We start from the raw sequence: 9,311 nt of genomic DNA on the forward strand, positions 1-9,311 counted from the left end.
GGGAGGTGGAGCGGAGCTGGGAGTTGATATAAGGAGGGGTTAGAGGGAGTTGTACCTCCTCCTTTATTGCAGGGGAGCAGGAAACAACAAATCATACCCTGGTGCCCAGGTCTGGACTGAGAATCCAAATAGTCACTGGCAGTCAGGTACACAGAGGGCAAAACAGCCTCCCACCACCCCAAAAGAATAGGCTTGGAGTTGGTTGGGAATGTTTGCCAGGTGGGATGGGGCTAATCTTCCCATGCTTTGTGGAGTGCATTTCAGTACACAGCATGGCTGCACCTGTTGGCTGGCATGGCGGGTGGTCTGTTTACTGCTGTAGAGTTTTTGTGGGCATGAATTCCCGTGGTTTTGATTACCATGTAATTCATAGTTATACCATATTGTTGTTTATTATTGTTTTGTAAATAAAGTGGTGGCCTTTAATGGAAGTTGAACTCTAAGCTCAGGTAACTGAAAGCAGCCCAGAGCACAAGCTGTGAATCAGCAGAAATGAATATGGAGCTGCTGGTGATATTTTCAGATAACCTTGTGTTATCATTATTCTTTATATTGCGCCAACATATTCGCACAAAGTTATACATGATTTGTCTAGTGCGTAACCTCAGAACATAAGGAGTAAGATATTGATTTATTTATTAAACCTTAATTCTCCTTTCTTATGCCATAGTTTGTATTAATTTTGAGGATATTATACAGTAGAACACTGGCTCAAATAACAGCTTTGATTCAAAATGGTAATGGGTTTATTGCACAATAGTAACACTCAGAGTGCCTCAAGGGAAAATGGCAGAATGGTAGAATTTCTAGTAATTCTTCTTTAGCTTCAGTTTCTGGTACTGGATATTTTGGGGCAAATTACTAAAATGCGAAGTTGCGCCAGGCGCGAGTTCGCCGCACTTCGCCATGCGTAGTTTCGCCAGCGCTCCGCAAATTCACTAAAATCCGAAGTTGCGCTCAGGGGTAGCGTAAGGTTGCGAAGTTGCGCTACCGTTGATTCGCTATGTAAAGCGAAGTTACGCTAGCGAAGGCTAATTTGCATACGGCGCCAAATTCAAATTTCAATGGAGGAATACGTATCAGCTCTACAAATGCCAAGAAAACCTTCAAATCATCAAATAAAAATTTTATTTTGCCGTACACATGTGCCCACTGTCTAGGTAAGTTGCCATGAGTCAGGAAATGTAGGGGGGAAGGAGGGGAGCCCCAAAAAATGTTTCGATCTTTTTCAGCCTATCACCCATAATGTAGAAAACACGCCAGCGTTTTTTGGGACTTAGAAAAAATTTAGACTTTTTTTGAAACAATCCCTATCTACTCTATTGCGCTTCGCCAGGTCTGAGGTGGCGAAGGAAGTCTAGCGTAAAAGGTAGCGTTCAGTACACTGCGCAAGTTAGTGAATTTGCGTAGTTACGTCGCTAGCGAAAATTCGCCTGGCGTAAGGGTGCGAAGTAACACTAGCGAAACTACGCCAGCGTTCGTTAGTGAATTTGCGCAGTAACGAAAATGCCAAACCCTAGCAAATTAACGCTAGCGTTCGGCGCTTCGGTGCTTAGTGAATTTGCCCCTTTCTGTGGGCTTGAAATCCTATGGGGCTGATTTGCTTAAGGGCAAAGTGGCCATCGCTAGCAAAAATTCACCAGAAATCCCACCTGCAGGGACATCAGCAATTTACTAACAGTCATAAAGGAAAATTTGCTAGCAAAATAGACCGTCGCTAGCTCAGTTTGGTGCCCTTCTACCAGGTGAATTTTCACTCAGGTGAACGATCGTTACTCTGCAATTTTACAGAATGGTACTTCTTTTGCCAGAGTTTCTTACACCAACTTAGACCTCGCGAACTGATAAGATGAAGCTACATTTTCCTCAATCTTAAATCAGTAACATCATATCCTGTATGCTGAAAAGTCATAAAAATTATTAAAAAAACGCTGGTGTTTCAAAGCGGGATTATCTTTAAAAGTTGTGACTGTTACAAATTTTTGTTTTAACCTTTTCTAACCGTTTGAGTGGCATGCCACATTTGTTTTAGGGTGGGCTCATGTCTAGTGCATTAGAGTATCTCTTTTGTCTTTATTTTGCTTCCTTGGACATTTGTAATAATAAGTGGCCACTTCAAGCATTTGCACCAACATTTCTAATCAGGACATATATATGACCTCTATGTACCCGCCCTATTCAAACCGACCTAAGTGTAGGTGTACTAACAAAGTTTTGCTAGGCAGAATTGAACGCTAGTGAAAGTTTGCTATGAAATGCTCGAACTGATGAATTTATGCTAGAGAAACTTCACCTTCGTTCAGCTGCCCAGACGAAACTTTGCATTTTAGCGATTTAGTGTAGTGGTATCGAATTTGCGCCTGGCAAAGTGGACCAGATTGGTATTATGCTGGTTTAGCAATATCTAGTGAAAAATGATTATTGTGATTATGAGGCTACGGTTAATTATTCCATTTTACATGATCTGTGCACTATGCAATAAGCCATTGGGGTTATAGTGCAAATATAAGGGCAATTGCACTTAATGATTCCAGCGTTTTGTCCCCTATATAATCTCACACTTGATGGGTGTGGTGACAAAATGCATTGATGTTGTATCCATTCATTTCAATGTTAATTGTGGATCATGGGATAGTCACTTCACTTGGAGATACTATAGGGGTCATTTATAAAGTTTGCTCCGAGTATATTTTTTTTGCAAATGCTTGTATTTCCTATGTTTTTTCCTCAACTCTAAAATATTGCACTGCTGTGACTGTCTTTCCATTTTTTTGCGAATTCACATTGAGATATTCATAAATGAGAATGGTGTTTACGTGAGTGTGGGCACAGTGTGAGGTCCTTGTGCACGAAAATAGTGTTGAAAGTATTTAAAGTCACAACTTGCAAAAACTGGTTTGGATAATTTTATCCACCACAAAAGTTGTGTCGTAACTGAAACGCAGAGTGTGCGAATAAATATTCCCAATTTGCAATTATGCCATATTTAAAAAGCTCTTAGTAAATGTGTGACCCACCAAGCGGAAAAATTGTCTGGGATGGCTGGGGATATCACAAGTACCATTCCCCTTACTTGAAATTGCTGTAACATGAACAGTCCTTATCATTAAATAATATATATTTACCAGGGCAACAAAAGTACGGATAAAAGTTTTAAAAAGGACCAATAGGTGCAGAGTAATGGTGCACTCAATATATACCGAGAGACCTATGAAGTAATTTACAATAAGGAATGCAGTAGGAATGTGCTTGTTAAGGAGTGGCAAAGGACACATGGCAGTGGGGCTCTGTCCTTACCACCTGCCCTATAGCAGGACTAGCCTGGGCCCCCTGTTGCTGTGCTATTCATTTTGTGACAGATTTTTTATCCACCTCCAGATACCGAGCAAAGTAATTTCCTTGGGCACAAGTGCTCCATGCATAAGCACAATATGGCATGCCTTTACAATCCTCAGTGCTCTTGCACCCCAAAGTACCCGGTATTCTTGCTGCTTTGAGTCACCATTTGATATCTCAAAAAAGACTTTGGGGCAGATTTACTAAAGGGCAAAGTGGAAGTCGCTAGCGAAAATTAGGAAGGAATCACTCGTTACTCTGTAAATTCAATAAAGTGCAAATTTTACAGAACATTACCTCACTCAACCCGAGTTTCTTTCGCCACCTGAACTGGCGAACTGATAAGATGAAGCTACATGCTCCTCAATCGTATGTCAGTGACATCATATCCTGTATTTCATATTTTTTAGTGGGATTGTGTTGTAACTATTAAAAATTTTTGTTTTAACCTTTTTTCATGCCACATTTATGTTACGGTGGGCTCATGTCTAGGACATTAGAGGATCTCTTTTGTCTTTATCTTGCTTCCTTTTCAATAAGTGGCCACTTCAAGCATTTGCACCAACATCACTAATAAAGACATATATATATGTAGCACACCCTTGAGTGTACTTTTGCTGTTTATTATGTCTGTGTGTGACCAGGCTAAAACTGCTTGTAGTGTGCCCGGACCCCCAGTGTACCCGTGCAACTCCCTGCAACTCCCGGTACCTGGTGTTGATCAATGCAGCAGGATAATCAGCCAGACAAGTTTCTTTGCAGTAACATAAACTTGTTTATTAATGGAGAAATGTTGCAATGGAGTAGTTCACAGGTACTTAGATGTTCACAGACATAATAGGATAGCTTCAAACAGCAATATTACCTCCAGGTGGTACAAGGTGCTCCAGGTGAGCTAATATCCAATATATCAAAGTAACAGCAATAATAGACTTAGGAGTTACCACTCTCACTAGGCACTATCCCTCCGGATGAACACTAAGGCTTGGGTTTCTCAGCCTGGGGTCTTGTATCTTGGCACCGAACTTAGTCCTCACCTCACCCACTGTATTCAGCCTGGGGTCTTGGGTTTTGGTACCCTATCTGGTCCTCAACTCACCCATTATAGTCCCTGCTCTAGTGGTTCACATACCACGGGGTCCTTACCCCACTATTTCTCCTCGTTGGAGCCACGTCTGCTCACTAGCTACCCTGTGCCGATTCTCATTCCTAGAGTGACTATTACCGTATTCACTATCACTAGCTCACAGTTAACTAACTTCACTGGCAGACCTGGACCTGCAGTAACTCTCAGTGAGGCAAAGTCCCAGGACAGACCCGACCACATGGTGTTAAACCGCTTTATATTATCAAACAGTGCCACCTAGTGGACAAACTCTGTATAGAACAATCCCAATGGACCCAGAAAGGGAGACATAGCTGCCTGAGCATACTAAAGGACCACATAGGTGTCCAAATACTAAAAGGGAACTGCCTGAGTAATTTAACCCAAATCTCAGGGTCCCTACATGTATGACCTATATGTGTGAGAACGCACGCATGCGTCCTGTTCGGCGCAGGCGCGGGCGCGCTAATGCGCGTCGGCGTCTGACACGGGAGCTGGCGACGGTCGCGGGCACGGAGGCGCCGGCGATGGTCGCGGGCGCAAGGACGTAGGCGGAAACGCCTGTGATGGACGTGCTGGCGTCAGTTCCGCGACGTCAGCGCAGTGACGCCAGTTTGGCGCCAAATTATCTGTATTAGGTTGTTTGAACTGAAACCCTAGCGTCTTGAACTTTTTGGATTCCTGATTATCGACCTTTGCCTGAACCCGGATTTGATTACTGCCGCCTGTCTCGACCTTCTTGCCTGTCTCACCGTTTACGAATCTTGCTGCCTGCCTTCTGACCTCGGATCTCCTGACTACGACTTCGCCTAATCCCTTGTACTTCGCTATCGTCTCACTGGCTACTCTCCACAACCCTGCTCCTTGTTCCACTCCAAGTGGGTAGCGGTTGTGTGAGGCGCTTGTGGGTTCATTATCTTCTGCTCCAGCTCCTTCTACCACTGGATTATACTGGTGAGTCTGACAGTATAACCAGGCCAGATGGATCCAGCTGAAGGGGCGTCCCCGTTTGCCGTCCTGACTCAACAACTGTCGTCCCTCACGCAAGCTGTCCGGGAGCTGCAAAGTGGTTATACTCAGCTACAGGAGCACATTAGGACCCATCCACCAGCCGTTCTCCCTTCCACGGCCGCTGCAACTCCGCCTGCTCCAACGGAAGTTCAGGTGATCACCTCTGAAATTTCGGAACCTAAGGTGGCCTTTCCAGAGAAGTTTGCTGGCGACCGAAAGATGTTTCGGAACTTCAGGAGCAACTGCAAATTGCTGTTTTCGCTCAAACCACACACTTATCCTAATGAGCAGACCCGGGTCGGGGTGATTATCTCATTTCTTACGGCAGAGCCACAGACATGGGCCTTTCGTCTTATGGATCGTCACAGTCCTGTATTGGCCTCAGTAGACTCCTTCTTCGATGCTATGGCAGTTCTTTTCGATGACCCTCACAGAGCAACTACCGCCGAAGCCTCCCTGCGTGCTCTGAAGCAAGGTGGCCGCCCAGCGGAAGACTACACCCTGGAATTTCGGCAATGGGCAGATGACACGGAATGGAACCCGGCAGCGCTTAAAAACCAGTACCGCTTCGGACTTTCTTCCGAATTAAAGAATGAATTAGCCCGCACTGGCATCCCTGACAGTTTGGAAGACCTCATCTCTCTTTCCATCCAACTGGATCGGAGGCTCAGAGAACGTAGAGAGGAAGAACAGGCAGAGAAAGCAGGCCTTCTTCCTCAGTCTTGGATGTTACCAACCGCTCCACCTCCTATTCGAATGCCTTCCACTTTTCCTCCAGCTGTCTCTCCGCCCGTCTTCAGCGCAGCTCCAGAGCCTATGCAGATTGGAGCCATTAGATCGGCATTAACTCCAGAGGAACGGATCAGACGTCGCAGACTCAACCTCTGCCTTTACTGTGGACAAGATGGTCATTTGCTTCGAGGTTGTCTGATCCGTCCAACGGGTAAGAGGATGTTTGAAAGAGACTTTTCCGGTTGCCATGTTCCCGTGCCTCTCCTGACTGTCTCTTTATCTTTGCAGTGGGGAGACAAGCGGGTAGAGCTTCAAGCAATCCTTGATTCTGGGGCCAGCGGGTGTTTCTTGGATAATAAGGTGGCACTACAGTTCCAGATACCACTCCAGTCTAAGAAGAACCCCATAGCTCTCCGTGTGGCAGATGGTTCTCTGATTACCTCAGGCCCTGTGGTGCAAGAGACTGTCTCACTTTTTGTTGTGTTAAATAAAGGGCATGCTGAAGTCATGAACGTCGATGTGGTTTCTTCTCCTTTATTTCCCGTCATCTTGGGTTTACCCTGGTTGCAGAAACACAACCCATCCATCAACTGGACTACCGACGAAGTGAACTTTCTTTCAAATTTTTGTTCCTCTCAATGTATTTCTTCTTCAAGTAGAGTTTGTTCGTTATCCCCTGCCTCTGAAATTCATAATCTTCTTCCTCAAGCTTACTGGGAATTTACGGATGTTTTTAATAAAAAAGGGCAGACAAGTTACCTCCTCATCGTATTTATGATTGCCCTATTAACCTTCTTCCTGGGGCTCAAATTCCTTTTGGGCGAGTTTATCCTTTATCCGAATCTGAACTGTCGGAACTTCGTTCTTATTTAGATGAGAATCTGGCCAAAGGGTTCATTAGACAGTCTTCTTCTCCAGCTGGAGCCGGGATCTTCTTTGTTGAAAAGAAGGATCATTCTTTAAGGCCGTGCATTGATTACCGGGATCTGAACAAGATTACTGTCAAAAATCGTTATCCACTTCCTCTTATTCCTGAACTTTTTCAACGCTTGGCGGAAGCTAAGATCTTTTCTAAACTGGATCTCCGCGGCGCATATAATCTCGTCAGAATAAGAGAAGGCGATGAATGGAAGACGGCTTTTCGTACTCGTTATGGGCATTTTGAATACCTGGTCATGCCCTTTGGTCTCTGCAACGCCCCTGCAACGTTCCAACATTTTGTCAATGATGTATTCAGAGACTTCCTTGATATTTTCGTCATCATTTATTTGGATGATATCCTTGTTTTTTCTAATTCTTTGGAAGAACACAGATCACATTTAAAGAAAGTTTTGGCTCATCTGCGCATTCATCAGCTTTATGCTAAAATCGAGAAACGTGTCTTTGAACAAACATCTGTGGACTTCTTGGGTTTTTTCGTTTCTCCTCAGGGAATTCAGATGGATTCCAGGAAAATTTCTGCAATTCTTGATTGGCCAATTCCATCTTCCAGAAAAGCGGTTCAACGTTTTATTGGTTTTGCAAATTTTTATAGAAAATTTATAAAGAATTTTTCCCAAGTCATTCTCCCAATTACCGAGTTGACTCGTAATAATCTGAAGTTTTGTTGGTCACCACAGGCTCAGGCGGCTTTTGAGAAGCTGAAGGCTCTCTTCACTTCAGGCCCAATTCTTCACCATCCAGACGTTTCCCTCCCTTTCATCTTGGAAGTTGACGCTTCAGAACTTGCGGTGGGAGCTGTGTTGTCGCAAAGAACTGGAATTCAGGAGGAACTTCATCCTGTCGCTTTCTTCTCTCGTAAGTTGGCCAAGAGCGAGTGTAACTATGATGTTGCCGACCGCGAATTACTTGCTATTAAGTTAGCACTTGAAGAATGGAGGTACCTCCTTGAAGGGTCTAAACATCCGATTCTCATCTTTACGGATCATAGGAATCTGGAGTATTTACATTCAGCCAAGAGGTTGAGACCTAGACAAGCAAGGTGGGCCTTATTCTTCATGAGATTCAATTTTCATCTCACATATCGACCTGGGTCTAAAAATGTTAAAGCAGACGCCTTATCCCGAATTTTTTCTTCTGAAGACGAGATTCCTTTGGCCCCTGAAACAATTTTAAACTCTAATAATTTTCTCCTGCTACAGTCTACCCTGGTAGATGGAATTAAAAACGCTTCCATGAATATTTCGGAACCATCATTAGTCTCCAAGGAGGGTCTTCTTCTTCATCAAGGTAAAATTTTTGTTCCTGAACAAATGAGCTTAGAGGTCCTTAAGAATGTGCATGATTCCAAATTGGCGGGTCATCCAGGTATCAAGAAGACCATTATCTTGGCGAAGAGATTATTTTGGTGGCCTGGGATGGCTAAAGACTGTTTTAAATTTGTTGCATCTTGTGAAGTTTGCTCTAGATCCAAAGACTCTCATTCTCGGCCTATTGGTCCTCTGCAACCTCTGTCTGTGCCTTCCCGTCCATGGGGATCAGTTTCTTTGGACTTTATTTCTGATTTACCATTGTCCTGTGATTGTTCTACCATTGTTGTCTTTGTGGATCGTTTAACCAAGATGGCTCATTTTAAGTCATTACCTAGACTTCCTTCTGCCTCTGAGACTGCTGATACCTTCATTAAGGAAGTGGTAAGACTCCATGGTCTTCCGGATGAGGTGGTGTCGGATCGGGGACCGCAATTTACATCTCAGTTTTGGAAATCGTTGTGTGGGGCACTTAAAATTTCGGTGTCCCTTTCCTCTGCCTTCCACCCTCAGTCCAATGGCCAGACCGAACGGACTAACCAGACTCTCGAGCAATATCTGAGATGCTATTCTTCATACCTCCAAGATGACTGGGTGAATCTTCTTCCTCTAGCAGAATTTGCCTATAATAATGCCCATCATTCTTCAATCAATCAGTCCCCTTTCTTCGCAAACTACGATCTTCATCCAGTAACTTTTCCCTCTGCCATTGTTTCTGACATTTTAGTTCCTGCTGTCAAGGATCGATTAGCTTTCTTATCCAACAATTTTCAAAAACTTCAGGAAAATATGAAGAAGGCTCAACAAAATTTCAAGGTCTACGCTGATCGGAGACGGAGAGGTGACCCAGAGTTCAAGGTGGGTGACTGTGTCTGGTT

Source organism: Xenopus laevis, chromosome 8S, assembly GCF_017654675.1.
Source record: "Xenopus laevis strain J_2021 chromosome 8S, Xenopus_laevis_v10.1, whole genome shotgun sequence".
NCBI classification, from domain to species: Eukaryota; Metazoa; Chordata; class Amphibia; order Anura; family Pipidae; genus Xenopus; species Xenopus laevis.